This window comes from Labrus mixtus, chromosome 12 (genome assembly GCF_963584025.1).
Source record: "Labrus mixtus chromosome 12, fLabMix1.1, whole genome shotgun sequence".
NCBI classification, from domain to species: Eukaryota; Metazoa; Chordata; class Actinopteri; order Labriformes; family Labridae; genus Labrus; species Labrus mixtus.
In genome coordinates, this window is record NC_083623.1 from 26735389 (window position 1) to 26753093 (window position 17705).

At 40.5% G+C, this 17705-nt stretch overlaps 1 long non-coding RNA gene across 1 annotated transcript in view; it reads left to right on the forward strand.

Moving 5' to 3' along the window:
* LOC132984580 (uncharacterized) overlaps window positions 1-937 on the forward strand; it is a 2010-nt gene extending 1073 nt beyond the window's left edge. Inside the window, exons 2-3 of the long non-coding RNA XR_009674976.1 lie at window positions 148-204; window positions 423-937. This is a non-coding gene — a long non-coding RNA (uncharacterized LOC132984580). The remainder of the gene's footprint in view (window positions 1-147; window positions 205-422) is intronic.
* The last annotated feature ends 16768 nt before the right edge of the window (window positions 938-17705 follow it).

Below are 17705 nucleotides of genomic sequence, written 5' to 3' on the forward strand. Positions count from 1 at the left end.
TAACCAGCAGATGGAGCACTTTTCATTCTTAATAATACTTTGGATAAGAGCTTTGCATTTGACTCAAGTGATTCTGCTGTCAAATTGTGTTGTTGTGATAACCAACATCTGTAAAACCTTACAGACTGCACGTTTCTTTCTTTTCAGGATGTCACATGTCAAAGCAGAAAACTCCACTCCTCTCCAGCCTTCTACCAAACAATAGTGGGTTTAAAGCTGACAGTATGTTTTGTTTATCCATGGCATGAAAATACATTATGAAGTGAAGTGAGTTACTGTCAACACTCCAGAGAAACACAGGACTTCAGTGACTCTTGGTCTAACCCTAAAAAAACTTTGCACAACTTTTGAATATAGAGCAAAAGAAAAGTGGTGGAGTGAGAGGGGGAAACTTTCAAACATGTTTCTGCCTTTACCTCCAGTGTGCCCTACACAGAGAAGAAGAAACTTCTGGATAAGCAGGAGGAGATCCAGGAGGTGAAGCAGCTGGATGACTGGAAACCGGCTGTAGACATCTTTACAGCAGTGCTGGAGGGTTTAAATGGCAAGGTCAGCTAACAGAGTGTAAAGGCTCATATAGAGGTTATTACTGTAGCCTCAATCCTAACATTGTAAGACATGCATGTGATAAGATACATCAGAGTAAAACAATGTGTCTATGTGTCTTTCTTATTTTTGTCTAATGAGAGACCAAAGCATAGGAAGCTGTTCTAGTCTTTGTTGTTGTTGTTGTTCCTCTCCTTTATGCTCTGTCTCTCTTTTTAGACGCTACTCCTGGAAACTGAATCTTTACCCACGTTTGTGAGCTGTTCTTTTAGGGAGAAAAGTGAGGTCAAGATGATACACAATCAATTTGTTTGTAGCTACACCAGTTAGCTATGAACTCATTAAGGCCCCGTGTCCACATAGTGTTTTTTCCAGTCAGAAAAGCGCTGACTGTGCGCTCGGGAGTGTTTGCATGAAGCATTTGTGCGCTGAGAAGAACAGCGCTGCAACTCCGTCCTGTCTCTATGACAACCGTCTGTTGACAATGGTCGCTCTAGACCGACACTGCTCTGTCACTTTTTACTGTGTGTTTTTTATTTTAGATTGTTTTTTACCCAATCAGACATGGAGCAAAGAGCATGTGGGTGCAAGACATGATCTGTAGGCAGCAAAAATACAGAGAATATCAGACATTTTGAAAAGAGCGCTGGTGACGTCAACAGTGTCTTTCTGAAATTTGAAAGATTTTCAGCTTGAGCGCTCGGAGAAAGAAGACGCTGGCGCTCAGAAAAAACTTAACACGTGTAGTCCCCGGGCAGGAGACAGAGCCACTCACACAGACGTCTCTAGAAGCACTAGAAAAATCAGTCAATCCATCTTTGACAATAAATCTCATGCAGAGAGCAGACGTAAATTAAAAACAGGATCAAAACTTCTAATAAATCTCACCTAGAAAGGTCTGTGAAGAGGATCAATCTGGAGTTCCAAATAAACCCTGACCTTAAAAGAAACAGAGAGAACTCCACACAGCCAGGACTTTGAGAGGCTTCATCACTCTCTGTAAATGCACCATAACCTTTGAGAGAAGAGGAAGCGTTGACTTAATAAATGACCTCTGCTGCTTAGTTTTCTGTGGATTCTAAAGGCATATTGTTCACAGGATGTTTGACCCGACATCCAAGAGAGTAAAGATAAAGGAGCCCACAGACTGCACCTGTTCTCAGTTGAATTAGTTGTGAGGCCTCCTCTGCATAGGAAAGTTTGAAGATATGGTAAACTAGTTCTACGGTTGGCTGTGGAAACGCAAACAGGATCAGGCTTTACCAAACCAAACTGTACCAAACCGTACTGATCCGGGGAAACGGGGCTAAAGTCTTCCTTGTTCCGTTCTTTGAGACCTGGTAGTCAGCCGCAGCAGCAGCAGTGTTACTGGTGGAAAAGTTCCTTTAAATTCATGAACACAGGAAGGTTGACAACGACCTCAAGGAAAGGAGCTTTTCAAACTGCTACAGCAAAGACTGTTCTAGTTCAAGCACTCTGTGATGTTCTCTGGACTAAAGACTCCCTCCCCTGGGAGCTTGATCCTGCACGATGCCCTGGCTGAGGAAGCTTTCCATAGGGCGGACTATCCAGGACTCAAACGGAGGGGCCATTAAATAAATATGTAGTTTTTGTCTGAATTGGTTTCTATTGAAGTCATAAATGTTATAAAGAGCAGGATGTAGTGTGAGCGTTTACTGCTTGTAGCTAACCTCACCGTGCTGGGCCTCTCTTAAGGTGCAAAGCACTTTTATCCCGCTTAACTCTCAAGCTGAGGGAGCTTTCAATACTTACCTGTAGTAAAAACAGTCTGCAGGTTGCTTACTTTTGGTAAAACAGTTGATGAAATATACAAGTAAATCAACTTCTGGGGGAAGGAACAATAATGTTTTGTTGCTATATTGCTGGAAAGAGATACAAACAAATAGTATAAAGGTGTTCTCATTGTAACCTTTGGTTTATACTGAAGATATGAACAGCTGCTGAAAACGTGAGAATACAACAATGATGATTAATCTTGAGTTTAATCCTGAGTTGAAAAAAACGGTGACTGTACCAACATGTGTACTGAGTGTAATGATTATTCAGTATCATTAGTTTCCAATCCCAAACATGAAGCTCATTTAAGTCAGTTCAATACTATTACAGTCTCCCTTTGATTAGATCTGATTACAGCCGTAGTTACAGCAGAGCCACCACAACTGCTGTGCTGGTTGTTTCTGTGATCTCCACCAGATCAATGTTGTGATAATGATTTAATCAATGAGCCCCAAGCCAAGCGAATAAAACAGAATTACTGCTTCAATCTTGGATACGTCGCTGCTGCTTGTAGCCTCCTGTCATATCCCTGGAGTCAGCATTTCTCGCTCCATCAGCTTCTGTGGTTAAATGTCCCGTGAAAGCTTTTTACAGATGAAAGCCGTAAAACTGGAGTTACTTAAAGTGTTTATTAGGAAATGGAGTGATGCTGTTTAAAGTCTTCTCCCTGTGTTTAAATAATTGCATGTTTAAATCTGCTGATTTCTTAATATATATAATCATGAGAGAGTAAACAGTCATGCTGTAGCCTATAATAATAATGAAGTTACCCAATGTTACACCTGGTCTGTGATCATCTGTTACACCTGGTCAGTGATCATCTGTTACACCTGGTCAGTGATCATCTGTTACACCTGGTCTGTGATCATCTGTTACACCTGGTCTGTGATCATCTGTTACACCTGGTCTGTGATCATCTGTTACACCTGGTCTGTGATCATCTGTTACACCTGGTCAGTGATCATCTGTTACACCTGGTCAGTGATCATCTGTTACACCTGGTCTGTGATCATCTGTTACACCTGGTCTGTGATCATCTGTTACACCTGGTCAGTGATCATCTGTTACACCTGGTCTGTGATCATCTGTTACACCTGGTCTGTGATCATCTGTTACACCTGGTCTGTGATCATCTGTTACACCTGGTCTGTGATCATCTGTTACACCTGGTCAGTGATCATCTGTTACACCTGGTCTGTGATCATCTGTTACACCTGGTCTGTGATCATCTGTTACACCTGGTCTGTGATCATCTGTTACACCTGGTCTGTGATCATCTGTTACACCTGGTCAGTGATCATCTGTTACACCTGGTCTGTGATCATCTGTTACACCTGGTCTGTGATCATCTGTTACACCTGGTCAGTGATCATCTGCAGGATAGAGTAATAAGTGTTAGGTCAGTCGGTATTGTCGCAACACTAGATGACCAAAAGTTTGATATCAGTCAGTATTTCCAATATGGCAACCGCCATGCATTGGCTTCCAAACAGCTGTTCAGAAACCAGAAGGAGACGCCATTTTGACTTCCTCCATGTTTACATTGTAATCTCTTTGAAACAGACAGCACTGAAAGTAAGAACATGTCATTGTTTCTTCCTGCCATGACATCAGCAGAAGCTCGACTATAACCCGTTTCTTTTTGTGGCTGCTGAAGAATCTTGCAAGAGATCCTGACCCCGCCTAATGGACAAGTAGACACTTCTACTCACTGCCAGGTAATATCCAAAAGGTTATCCTTTGTGATTCTTGACTGAAGGTCCCATCGCTTCTAATGAATTTCACAGCGTTGGATTTCTTGTCACCAATAAGGTCAACCCTCTAAATGTCACCAGAATGCAAGAGAGAATAAAGAGAGAGACATGAAGAAGAAAACACCTTAAAGCAAGGATACACAATGTTCATTTACTCTAAATACACCTGTCTTATCAGCCTGGATCACAGACTCACTGTTCGTACTCACAAATGTCAAAGATTTGATGTTTCCAAAATGAGGCAGGAAATGTTGAAGTCATGAAACACCAGCTCCTCCAGCCTTTATTACAAAATGTTGAGCTTTTTGATCTATTGAACAAATAAAGGCACATTTTACTGTACAAGTCAAATTAGCAACAACAGAAAAGCATGAATGGTTGAATGCACGCCCTTCCTCCAGACCCTGCTGAAGATTTGCATGTCATTAGAGGTGGTGTGAGGGGGGGTGGGGAAGGGGCAATCAAACTCAGAGCCTGGGACTCCTAGATAAGCTAATATGCCAGCACATTACCTCCCAGTCATATCCAGACACACTGGGCACCAGCACACACCTGCTGGGAACAGAGATGGAAAGTGTGTTTCCTCTCAGCCATTATGTGAGGAGAGCTTGAATGTGTGAAAGTGAACATGTGTGTTAGGGGGGAGGAAAACAACTTGATGAAAAAAACCCAAAATGATGATCAAGTGTGTGTGGTTTGGGGGATAAATATGAAATGCATGTACACAGGTCCATGTAAATACCCTTAAAGGGATGAACCTGTGTGTGGTTGAGGGTGTAGGAGAAGGTCATATCTCTCAAGAGAATGAATAAAAGTCTGTGAACTCAAAAGTGAAGAATGTTTATGAGTTTGTCAGTGGATGTTAAAATGGGATGAAATTAATAAAATCGATCTTATATTGTCATTGCTATAAAAGACAACGAAAAAACAATTAAGCAGCTCTTGTCAGTGGCAGCACATGCAGACAGACAGTAAAAAATGACAACATGAGTATCAGACATAATTCAGAGTTAAAGATCATTATCTACAGAGAATGAACATGTGTGTATGTGCAGCGTTTGAATGTGTAGGATAAGTTAAATACTGATGGTCTCTTTACATATCAACCTCTACCATCAGTGTGTGAATGTGTAGGTGTGACCTGCGCTGTAAAAGAGCTTTGAGTAGTCAGAAGACTAGAAAAGAAATATACAAGCTCAAGTCCATCAGTCTTAAGCTCGTGATGCATTTTTAGTATGTACGGATGTATCTATGTATATGCTTGTGTGTATTTAGGTGATGATGCATCGCTCCATTCATGTACAGTACGTATGTACAGTATGTATGTTTGTAGGTAGGTGTTTTTTTAATTTATTTTTTATTATAGTAACACCCAACAGACAAACAAAAACACAAGAGATACACTGCACCTCTCCATAAAACCCGGACAAAACAGATCAAAACAAAACAAAACAAGAAAAAACAAAGCCCTTCTCACCTCCATCAAACCAGTTCCAGCCCACCCTCCCCCACCCCAATCTTTATAAGTGAAAAAGAGAAAAAAAATTGTAAACAAAGGAAAGAGTCAGTTGCTCAACAAATCCGCGAACATTTGCAAACAAACAGGTTTCATTTAACCGTAAACCAGAAAAAGTAAACAGAAAAATTGTAATAAAATAAGCAGATGAAGAAAAAGAGTCACTTGTCAGATCGAGAGACAAGACATTTAGCAAACTTGAATGATGATGGCATATATATACATATATATATATATATGTATATATATATATATGTACATATATACATACACACGTACACACATACATACACACATATACAGTATATACACATACACACCAATACACACATACATACACACATATATATATACACACTGTACATATATGGGTAGATGCACACATGAACACACACAATTTATTTTATTGCATATTCCTTATTGTTTTATATTGTTTTAATTGGGTAGGTGGGTGTGGATGTTGATGTCAGCGCTGACATGTTAAGGACCAGAAAAGAAGTATATTAGTCTTTACTTATTTTGTGTTTATTGTTGATATTCAATGTTATACCTTTGTACAAAGAGAGCATAGTTCACCAAAGTTAAATTCCTTGTGTGTGAAAGCATACCTGGCCAATAAAGCTAATTCTGATTCTGATGAATAAAAAGCTGATTAACGATACAGTAAAACCTTAATCACCTCCACACACATGTACTGTTAGTCTTCTATGTGTGTTTATGCCCTAACAGTCATTGGTCTGAGTCTGTAACAAATAACCTATTAGAGCATAAGCAGCCACTGGTGGAGGAAATGAATCCAACACAGACTTGCGGGTGAATGAAACAACAACAACAAGTATTTGCGAGCCGAGAGAAGGTGAAGGTGTTAACAGACAAATTATGTGGAAACCATTTTCACAAAGCTGCCCCGTGGCTATTGTTCCACGAAAAAGAACTCTTAGCACAAATCATAGCTCCTCTTCCCTCCTCATACGAGGGCCAGATAAGCAGGCGTATTCGCTCTGTGGAAATTGATATGCAGATTATACAGTGTGGTGTATAATACCAGAGAAAATCAAGCCTGCGTCGCTTCTTGAAAATGATCTCGCAAGGGTCCAATAAAAACGAAATTGCAAATGCAGTCATGTGAAACGGCATTTCAGCGAAAGTGCTGACAGTGCAGACACAATTTCCATTGTGCCCTCAGTGAGGACACAAAACCTCAGAAGATGTTCTGCTTGTGTTGAAGCTGCTGCTGTTTCTCTTATTTCTCACATGGATTTAATGTATCAGGCAGGCTGGTTATTTAATGACACTCTGAATGAAGAAAGCCGTTAATTAGACATTGAAATTCAAGAAGTCAGGGACATTTGAAAATATGTGGCACTCCACCAAAATGGATTGACAGTTATAGTGCCATTGAAGCATGTAGTGAAGCCCTCAGTAGAAATAAACGCAGCGCCCAACGTCTTTTTTGTGTGGCTGCTCCGAGCGCTCAAGTTGAAAATTTTTCAAATAATAAAAACATAAAACACTATACAATAAAATCAAAGAAAACAACACATTCTTAAGATACACACACAGTGGACATAAACATTCAAAAACAGACAGGTTTGTAAAGTGAAGGAATCATCACAACTGAACACGCTGATCTCCAAATCTTATTTTAAGGTAATACAAATAAAGATTGTTTGCAAAAATTCAACTCATGTCTTTCTACTTCCCAGATGTAATTTACAGCATCACCACTAGAGGGCAGTCTTTAATTTCCTTCTTTTTCACACTTCATGGATCTGTCCTCACATTTTGTCCTCTCAGCATCAGCTGTCCGTCACCAACAGGATTTTCAGCTCTCCAGAAAAGAGGATGTAAACATACATACTGAACTGTGCCCACACAGGATACCTGCTGTATGTGAAGATGAATCACCGATCGATGCGCTGCTGTCTGAGGCAGCAGGTCTTGTCATGGCTGGCTCTCACTGCCTGTACAAAACCTAATGCCAGATGGATGCCCGACACCGCTGCAGGCAGAACTGTGTGGAGAGTGACCTCTGACCCTGAAGCAAGATTTCTCTGTTTCTCTTTCAGTTTATTTTTACTTTGCTTTCAGGGGAGAGAAAACAAACTGGAAGGTTCAATTATTCATTATTTCACAAGAGGAAAAGCTTCTATTGATTGAAAAATCAAACACTCACTATATAAAGACTCACAATCAGAATTAACCTCCATGTCACTATATGGGTACAGTGAAAGTACATATCTCTCTGTGCACTAAAGGAACACCACAAAGATGATCAGTTAACAGGTATAGAAGGTCTTTAAAGTCGGTGAAAGCAATCCATGTGCAATTATAACCGATATTAAGTTAATAAGCTGCACTGTAATTTGAATTTGAGTACTGCAGTCTTAAGAAGGGTGCAGTCTTTGGTTTGTGTCTTGTATGTGTGTGTGAGTTTCCTTGTTTCTGCAGTTTGTTATAGGGTGGTGGTGTGATGAAAAAAAAACAGCTATTCCTGAGTCTGTTAGCGCTGGATTTTACAGACCTGAACCGTTTGCCAATGTGTGGCGTCCATGCATATGTTAGTGGCCTTCGTCCTGGAATAGATGGTATCCAGAGTGGGGAGCTCCATCCTCACAACAGCTGTGGGGCGACTGTTGGGGCTCAGTTGGTAGAGTCGGTCATCCTTCGACTGGATGGTTTGATTCCCAGCTCCTGCAGCCACATGTCTTCTTCAGCGGTGTATGAATGTGCATGAATCGGATTACTTACTTTGACAGTCAAGCTATACAAGCTTAAGTCCATTTACTAACGTGTTGGGCTGCCTTCAGCTGGTGTACAGTGACACAAGATGGCAGAGTGAGAGTCAGGATGCTCTCTATGGTGGTCCTGTAGACGTTGAGCAGCAATGTCTTTGGTAGTTGGACCTTCTTCAGCTACCTCGGGATGAAGCAGGAAGAAGAGTCTCTGTTGGAGTTCCACCGCATGTATTAAGACACGTTGACTCCCTTCTATCTCCATTGCTTTTCCCTGTATGTGGAGAGGGGCGTGGACAGTCCGCGTTGGTCTCCTGAAGTCTTTAATCAACTCCTGTGTTTTGTATAGGTTCCGGATAAGGTTGTTATCAACACACCATCCAGCCAGAAGTTCTACCTCACTCCTGTAGGCAGCTTTGTTGTTGTTTGTGATTAGTCTAACTTCATGGTATCGTCAGCAAATTCAATTTGAGAATTGGCGGTGTGAATGCAGAAGCAGTCACAAAGTCCAAAGTGTAAACAGCATAGGACTCAGCACACAGCCTTGTGGAGTCCCCGTGTTTAGATGATGGAGGAGGATGTGTGATTGCAGTCTGAGAGACTGTCCACTACCCATGAACAAAGTGATGAACTAAGTCCTTGGTGTCCTAGTTTGGTGGCCAGTTTGTGGGGATGGTGGAGAATTTGAAGCATGTTGAAGGACAAAGTTATTTTGTGTGGTGTGAGTGAACTTTGATATGTGACCCATTCATTTTGAGTTACTGATCAGCTAACTACTGAGCTCTTTTCAGCAGTTTACTTAACCGTTCAATATTCCAAAGGCACAAATAAATTACACAACCCTGTCTATGAAACTTATCTTAAAGAGAAAACATCCTGCACAACACTCTTGCTTGGCATCACCAATTTTTTTTCGGAAAAACCCCAATGTGTCGGTCTCTTTGTCAAGAAATATTTATTTTTCTGTTCAGTGTTATAGTTTGAAGTCCTTCGCTCCTTCTTCATGAGATAGTTAAATATGCGAACTCCTCCTTCAAAACATACCTTACCTTGATATCAACACAGACAGGACAGAATACACTTTCATGAGCAAAAATTTCTTCTAATGGAGCTCAGGTCTTTGTGGTTGGTGAATAATTTCTGTTTGACTGTCTCTTGAATCTGTGTTCAATAAAACAACTTTTATTTAGCTCTCCGTTCTAATCCAAGGAGGTCACGTTTATTTGTAGAGATCCTCGTTAGCAGAAATGTCCACATCATCTTCTGACAGATTCATATCTGATTTTTTCCTCCTCGGTAATTCTCAGCAATAGTTTGTTCACTGCTCTGTTTCCTGAAGTATGAAAGATGGTTGGAATTGAGATAAAAGCAAGTCTAAATATCCCTCACAAAGGACTTTAGTAAAGATAAACTCTTAATAGATGAGTCTCTCACAAATACAAAACTTTACAAACTTTACAACTTTATAAATGGTGCTGCTTTACTTCATGTCTATGAGGCTGTTTAGATAATAAAGTAATTTTAAAATAGTCAGAAACTGTGAGCTGTTGGCCACATCCCTTCAGAGTGATACATCACTAGAAAGGTTTGCCTTTCAAAGAACATAAAGACTCTGACTGACCATTTCTGTCAGCACTACGCCCCCCTTAGCTACCACTTCAGTCAATACTCCTGTTTCCACAGTGAGCACCCAAGTCTGTCTTCTGAGCGTGCCAGCAGCGCCTCTACGATCTGCTCAGTTTCAAATACGCTCCATGTCTATTTTACACAGAGCATGCTTTAAGCGCATGTCAAGCTGGACAAAATAGATCGACCAACACAGGAAGTCAGAAAAGGAAACGCACTGAGCATCCGGTCAATTTCATAATGAATCACAATATACGGATTCCCAAATGTATGTTCCATCACTTTCAACATTAGGTCAAAACAGGCACCAATCAATCAATCTTTTTTTTTTGTATAGAGCCAATTCAGAACAAATGTGATCTCAAGACACTTTGTAAAAAGAGCAGGTTAAAGTACTTACTATTTATTTTATTACGTCCTGATGTAAGACCTGATGTTAATCCATCATGAGCACAATATTTAGTAGGTAAGGGTAGGTAAGGTACAGTGGCAAGAAACACTTCCTGTTGAGCAGAAGCAGACTCAAGATGAACAGCAATCTGCTGAAACTTCACCTGGTTTGAAAAATGTGATAGAGGTATATGCAAGAAGATTGCATGTTGTTTGCATGTTTTTCTCTTTTAAGTACCGCGTGATCTTTTAGTTCCAGAAACCGACCCAGTAGGGCAGGACGCGTGCCGTCCAACGCAGCAAAACACGTTAACAGGCATCGAATGAAGGTCTCATGAAGATGTCCTAATATCCCATTTAAGCAGCATGTCATTCTTGTTCTTTGTACTTCTGCAGCTCCTCGGTATCACCTGCAGCATTTCTGTTCGTACACGACGTGACAGACTATAGAGAACTCGATTAGGGCCCTGGCAGAGGGAACAGTGATTTGCTGAAGCGCTGCCTGGGCAAGCGAGCTTTGCTGCAAAGTCACAGCAGTCCCTCTCTCCAGCAGAGAGAATGAGAGAAAACACAGAGGCATGATGCACAATTGGTTGTGCACCAATCTGAATATCAATCAATTCAGCTATATCTACTAAGAGCCCGGCCAAACTGGTCGAGTATTGATCCTTTTCCTTTTGTTGGCTGTGAGTTTGTGAGCCTTCGGCATTGTAGCAGCAGAGAGCAGTGCCTTTAAGAATGTGCCAGATAACAAAAGGGCCTGTCTGTGTGGGACGCAGCCTGCTGGATCAGCATTTCTGAGACACAAAAAGAGAAAACTCAATCTTTGGGTTAGGAGGCTTATTGAGAGGCTCTGGAGCAGGGGCGTCTTGCTTTACTCTTTTCCCATCAAATTACTTGTTATTCAAAATAATATTGTATAAAATGACAGCATCCAAAAAATGCTCAATAACAATTACAAAACTAAACTAGCGGTATAGCCTATCTTCTGTGCCTGCACTCCTGCCTATGTCTAGTTAAAGGTTACAATTACTATTAAAAAGTTCCTCCTACATCCCAACTTTAAAAATACCAAACTAAAATATCAAACTAAGCCTTTAAAGCATCAATATGCACCAATTCTGTTTGGTTCACATTGGCGCCCACCGAAGGGCTCTGATTGCAACTGCACTGGTGGCCTTCCCCACAACTCCTTGAAAAACTTTCTTAAATCAAACTTCGGTTTTCACAAGAATAACGTGTGCAACACTTAAAAATGCAACAAGAGTGAGTGCTGTCAGAAGGGCCCCCATTAGGGAGGGTTCCTAATGTTATTGGAAACTTTGGACATTTTGAGACGCTGCTGTGGTTTAGGGTCAGTCAGTCCGCGGGGGGAGGGGGGGCCTCCTACTGGCCTGTTGACGAGCATCACCTCTGCATGTTAGTGTTGCCTTTAAAAGTATGTTTGTGTCACTTGAGGGGGAAATAAGGGGAAGTGGGCCAACTAATGGTAAGTGACAAAATATTTCAAATGTAAATCATAGCCAGGTTTAAGCATACGATTTCAACATTAACAGATGTTCTGTCAATATGTTCTGAAGCTATGAAGCTCAACATCAAGTGCCATAAAGACATAACCAGAAGACTGTTGGAGTTAAAATAGACGGTGTGTCCCACAGTCAGAGTCTGAGGCAGTCAGTCACCTGCCCTGGCTGGGTAAGATCATAGACTGTAAATATGAATGGATGAAGCCTGAGTGACGTCACCAATCTGTTCCTGCAGAGTCAGGAACAGTTCAGCTGGAGTCCCATTGATGATGGTCTCCATGCTGGAAATCCTGTCTTAGTCTAACTTTCAGTCAACCTAACGACAGGCTGAGAGCTGGAGCTGAGGCGGGTTTTAAACCTCCTGACAAACAGCTACATCATGCCGGCCTGTCAATCAGGTCATGCTTTGGATTCAGAGACGAGACCTTTAAAAAGTGATCTTGAGACCTCCAGTACTACAACACTAGACTGTACAGTGTGTGCTGATCGAGACATGAGCTAATCACACCTATTTGTTTTTTTTAATCAGGCTGTAGACATGTTAATTATGCTGTAAAAACAGGCTTCTTTTAATGGGTGTGTATGTGACTTCCTGTGCTTCTGCAGCCAGCCTCTAGTGGACACTCAAGGAACTGCAGGATTTTGCACTTCAGCATCGGCTTCATTTTTTTTAGTTAGTTACTGCTGTGTTCATCTTTAGGTCTTTACACTGGCTCCCAGTCCGTCAGAGAACAGATTTTAAAATCCTGCTGCTGGTATATAAAGCGCTTAAAGGTTTACATTAGTGACCTCCTGATTAATTACGAACCATCCAGACCGCTCAGGTCGTCTGGGACAGGTCTGCTCTCTGTCCCCAGAGCGTTCAGTTTCTATGCTCCTTATATCTGGAACAAACTCCCAGAAAACTGCAGGTCTGCTGAAACTCTCAGCTCTTTTAAATGGAGGTTGAAGACACACCTGTTTACAGCTGCCTTTCATTAAACAGCTTTAAGAAGATTTTAACTCTGCACTGTAACTTTTAACTCTTTTCAATTAATTTCATTTGAATTATTTTTATTTGAACATATGTTCAGATTTAATAATTTCAGTGATTTTTAAATGTTCTATTTTAATGTTTCTTTTCTTTCCTCTGTCATGATGCTTTTGTCTTGTGTGAAGCACTTTGAATTGCCTTGTTGTTGAAATGTGCTATAGAAATAAACTTGCCTTGCCTTACATGAGTTCAGTAGGTCATAGATTTGAGTCTCCAGTGGCTTTATTCATGAAATGTTCTTTTTGTTTCATTATTGTGTCATTGTCCTGACTTACCTTCATCACTGTACTTCATGTGTAATGTTCACTGTTTCACTGTTTCACTTTGATTTTGTCCTGCCAAGATATCAGAAGATTTTCAAACTTGTTTTAAAAATTCAACCAAAGACAGCAGCAGCTAAGTCAGCATCCTTTAGATCAGCGTGTCAAATATACACCCCAGAGCCCCGGCGCTGTGAGAACCAGAAGAGCAGACAGAATGAGACACACTTCAACATAGCTTGAAATTCCTCCAAGAGTTCACCTTGATGTAAATGAGCAGCTAATCAATACACAACATTAAAGCAGTAACAATAGGCTTGGCAAATGGCCCCTTTAAAGGCTCACAGGGGAATTGGGTTCATTTATTTAAGAGCTCATTTGCTGCTTGTGTGCTCCTCTTGTTATAGACTGAAAGTTTTCCCTCAGCCCTTTGTCTCTGCTGGACTGATTCGTTCAGGCTGCTATCCTTTTTCTGCAGACGAGGTCTGCTGCTGCATGCTTGACTTTGACTCACCTTTCTAATTTGACTCACTTCTTTTTGTAAAGTGGTATCAGGAGTGTTTATTCAGCGTCTGAGACTCAAAGCAAAGGGTAAAAGGACAGTGGTCTCTCAGGGCGCCTTCTGCTAATGAAGACGGATGAGTCCATCAACAATGTCCGCACACACAAACATATACACCTGTGCACTTCCTTTTTTATTGTCAGGTTACAACAAACAACAGTATGTGATTCCTGTTTGCTCTGTCTATGATCATGTGGCTGATATGCTCACTGTCATGCAAAACCTTCGACTCAGAGTCAAAATATGTTTTAGAATTTTTGGTCTTTTTTGTTCTCATTCGCTTCGATTTTATCATTTTATTGACAAGGAAGTGTTCAAAAACTGCCATCCATCAGTTAATGGAACAATCTCTTGTTTTGTCTCAAAGAAAATGTCTCACTCTGACCTATAATCACAACGCTTTAAAATAAGGAAATTAATTTCAAACAGGGATTTACATGAAGTAGACGGGATACACGTAGAGTTTGAGTGTGTAACAGATAAAATTGTAGCTTGTACCTTGGAGACACACTGTGTTAGGAATGTGGCAAGGATGTGTTGTCAATACAGAAAGTATCTAAGGGAGTGACGTCAACAAGAAGCATGGGGAATAAAACCACAACGATTCATTTTTAACTCACTGACTTGTTCTACAGGTAACGCCTTCTCCACCACTGAATTATATCTTTAAAGGAGCACTATGTAGATGGTAGTGACATTTGAAAATTTGAAAATTGAAACAATTCTTTGCTTTATGATCTGAACTTAATACACAAACCTTATTGAAAGAAGAAAATGGCTCCCTGGAACACTGTTTAGAGCTTAAAAGCTACCAGGAGAGTTGAGCTTTGACTGTTGCGGGCCCCCCACCATAGTGTCTCACTACAGGGTCCACATATTCCTCTGGGGGGGGCAGTTTGTGTAAAGAATTATGAACATATATCACATAATCTGTACATTTCTCCAACTCTCACATTTCTCTACCAAAACTACATAGTGCACATTTAAAGCAGTTTGTGTTAACAAAAATGAACATCACAGCCTGCGAAAGATAAGATGCAGTTATCAGAATGTACATTTAACCACCATATCCTTAACCACTTGATTATGCCATCCCTGCTTATTAACAATTTACTAATCACATAGACACACATACACTGTAAATATGAATGGATGAAGCCTGAGTGACATCACCCGTCTGTTCCTGCAGGGGGCGCTGGAGTCCCATCGATGGTGGTCTCCATGCTGGAAATGCTGTCTCAGTCTAACTTTCAGTCAACCTAACGACAGGCTGAGAGCTGGAAATGAGGCGTGTTTTAAGACTCCTGACAAACCGTACCATCGTGCCCACCTGTCAATCAGGTCAGCTACACACCTTATTGTGAATAACTCTTATCCTTCATCAAATCAAAACGGATGAGTTATCAAAAAATTTGAGACATGAGCAGACCTATTTGTTTTTTTGGAATAATTTATGCTGTAAAAACAGACTTTTTAGAAAGTTTGTGTATGTGACTTCATGTGCTTCTGCAGCAAACCTCTAGTGGAGACTCAGGGAACTGCAGGATTTTACTCTTCAGCATCCATCCATCCATTTTCTTCCGCTTATCTGAGGTCAGGTTGAGGCAGCAAGCGCAGGAAGTCAGACTTCCCTCTCCCCAGCAATGTTTTCCAGCTCGTCCTGGTGACTTCATCATTAGCTTCATTTGTTTAACACCAAGCCGGGGGTTGCTGCTTGGATTTAAACTATTACTTTTTTTTCTCCTGCTTATAAATGTTTTTGGAAATACAGCCTCCCCTTAAATGCTATATTAGAACATATGTAGATTGTATGTTATCAAAACTCTCAATGATTTTTAGAGAATACGAGCTTCAGTGTCTTTACGGCTGTGTTTGGTACAAACACAAACCTGGGTACAGGGAGTCCATATGAACTGAAGGAGACTTCCTGACAGGGTAAACACACAGGTTGTGTGACATCAGGCGTCATGGGACTCCCTGTGCTACTGTTGCGTGACTCAAAGAGACGCACCACTGAACCCTCTCTGACAGCACATGTTCTATAACAGGGTCCTGTGCGTGTAATGATCTGATCTTCTACCTCCATGTTGCCGCTTCCCCTCCAGGGAAGCTTGGGTGTTTAAACCTGGAGCAGCTGTGATAATAATAGGTCTATTTGCTTCATGATAATATGTACTATTACACACAACCTTCTGTTGAACCTTTAAACTGCCATCCACCTGGTGGGCTCCCTTTAATTGTCACTGCTCTGACGCTTTGAAAGGTCTGTCACAGTAATAGCAGTGATTATATATCTTAGAGAATAACCCTTACAATTAACTGTTTGACACTAATGAAGTCATAACATGGTGCATGATGAGTAGTAGTAAAATGATCTGGAAAAAGTCTGTTACCTCGAAGGCTTACAGGTCAGGGCTCGGTAACGCTGGCAGTCAGTAAGAACAGCAGTGACATGCCTTAAAGGTTGTATTTTCAAAGGCTCATCTCAAACTACTACTACTATGTAACTTTCAAAAATACTGCGTTTGTAGTGACACAGCAGGCCATTAGGCAAACTGCCCCAGTAACCTGTTGCTTTATTTGTACTAACAGATTCCATATTCGATTCTTTCTCCATCCTACAAACGATAGTCTCGGCAGGCACAACTGTTGATCTGTAAGCGGCACAACTGTAAGAGGAGTGAGGAGGATGTCGAGAACGCACATATAACGTCACTTCCTGGAGCTTCTGCGTAAAAACCGACCCGAGTTAAAATTTTATACAGGCAACACAGAGATCAGAATCACAATCACAATCATTTTTTATTGCCAAGTAAATTTATACATACAAGTAATTTGTCTTGGTGTATTGGTGCAAAAACAGTTAACAAAGGAAATAAAGCAAAAATAGCAAGAACTTAAATAATAACATATGGAATCAATTAAAATATATAATGTACAATTTAAAAATATAAAAATAGAAACACAAAATATACAAAATGTGCAATGGAAGATCTGTGCAGTTTACAATGAAACAAATTTTACAGTGTATATAAATCTACACACGGAGTGCATATAAAGAAATACATTTAAAATCCAGTGGGCGTTAATCTAACGCATAAACAGACAGTGACCATCTACTTTTTCACATCAGTTAACCGTTCGCTTATTAATGGGTGATAAAAAAACGATTTATACATGCAAAAAGTTACATACAGGACCTTTAAGAATGTTGAAATGACAGAAAGGAATTAATATTCTCTGAACAAAGATCCTTCTGGTCACTTAGGTAAAGAAGCAAAGCTCTATAACCCTGAATTCAAGTCAAGAGCATCCTACAAGGTTTAGTTCCTCTGAGCATGTCACACGTTAACTGCTTTGGATGACATGTTTGGATGACAGAAATGGATGGCATTGATCCTTTTTTTAGTCACTGTGTCATCCTCTTCTTTCTTTATAAAGCATCAATCACCAAAGTACACAGTCAGCTGTACGCAGGAGACAATCAGCACAGCAGGGGAGCCTTACAAAAGATGATACGGAGACAGAGTGATGGAACGAGTCGAGAGTTATTTTAGAAAATGTCCTGGAGGGAAACATCAATCTCGTCTTTACTGTGTCGAAGTAAAAAGAAGTGTTGTAAAGAGAAGGCTTGAAACAATCTGCTTTCATTTTCATGTTCTTCATCCTTTAATAATGTCATCCTCTATTCAAGTGTTTCTATTTTTACTAAGTAAGCTTTGTTTTCATCAGGTCTGATCTGATTTTTGTAAAGATTATTCAGCTGCCTTTATTCCTTTATTAAGCAGACCGGATGGTGGATATCGTGTGGATTGGGATTAGAGAGAGGAGAATGTCATGCAGTCATGAGGGTCAGAATCGATTATCACGATACGATATTATCACGATACCTGAGTCACTATGCGATATTATCACAATACGATATTATCACGATACCTGAGTCACTATGCGATATTATCA